We start from the raw sequence: 1,389 nt of genomic DNA, 5'->3' as shown, positions 1-1,389 counted from the left end.
CATCTTATGAAGTGAGCGCATCAAATTTCTGGATTGATATGGTAACTCTTGCTGAATTTCAAAATGAAGAGATTTTCAAAACGATCTGATTTTTGAGGAATTCCAAATGTTTTCAAAGGTGTTTGCTTTGGCTTCATATCACGTCACTCTATTAGTTATGCATTGACAAACTGAAACTTTGGTTGATAACAAGAGATATGCACATGCTTCTGCCACTTTGAGTCAGACTTAAATGAGAGTTTAAAACATTAAGTACCAGAAGTGTCACTACTTGTTCATTCTTTCTTACCTCTTCATTGTGATTTTTGCCTTCAGAATTTTCCCTATGGACACAACATTGGTGATTTCGCCATATTGGAATTGGGCAATTGAAGGTGAAATTCACATTTGACCACAATGCCAATCGGAAACACCCTCGTGTTGAAAACACTTCAAGAATAGCTTCACTGAATCATAGATAATCATGCCTAGGGTGCCCTGGACAAAATATGGTCAACAGTGATGTTATTTTGACACTCAATTAACGTAGATTAGTGAAGTACCTGAGTTCAAGCAAAATGTTTTTCCGTCATGGCCACTTCTTGACTCGAGCGCAACCAGGGTTCAAACAGATTTGATAGGCAAAGCCAGCTTGACTTTTTATTGGAATTTAGTTATTGGTCATGGACATGGTTTAACCATGTAATGAAGTTGAAAATAATAGCAAGCATTTCCACAATAATGCAGTTCAAAATATTTGACACTTGGTAGCTTTCCTTCAATGAAGTGTATATATTACACCTTATCATTAGCCTCCTCATTTGAAAAGAGAAGCCCTGAATGAGCAATTTCAAGGCAAGTAGGAGGAGTTGAAAATTCCAGCCCATTTCACCACTTAATGCCAAACTGTTGACCCAGCCGTCAACCCAGCCAAGACTAGACCAGCCTTAAGACATAATACAGGCTATAGGCGTTGCTACTTTGTCGTTTCTCCCTCGTGGGTCACCCAAGAAAGAGAATCTGTGACTGAGCGGAGTCCATCTCTTTTTTAGAAGTCCGTGCTACTACCAAGCTTCTGAAGCGAAGCAATGAAGATTATGAAAAGGAGAGGACCCAAAATGGAGCCCTGAGGGACACCCAACTCATCATGTATGTCACTAATGGATCCCTCAACCTTAACTAATTGTTTCCTACCACAAATGAAACTTCTTAACCAATTGAGAACCTTGCCTTGGATCCCAATCTCATGGAGCCTGTGAACTAAAAGGCCATGATCTACCTTGTCAAAGGCCTTGGCAAAGTTGAGATAAACTACATCGACTGATTCATGGCTCTCCAGTCCCTCAATAACCTGCTCTCAATCAGTTGGGTAACCGTGCTAAAATGTGCTCGGAACCCATGCTGGCTAGG

Source organism: Tigriopus californicus, chromosome 11, assembly GCF_007210705.1.
Source record: "Tigriopus californicus strain San Diego chromosome 11, Tcal_SD_v2.1, whole genome shotgun sequence".
NCBI lineage: Eukaryota > Metazoa > Arthropoda > Copepoda > Harpacticoida > Harpacticidae > Tigriopus > Tigriopus californicus.
This window is presented reverse-complemented; position numbering follows the sequence as displayed.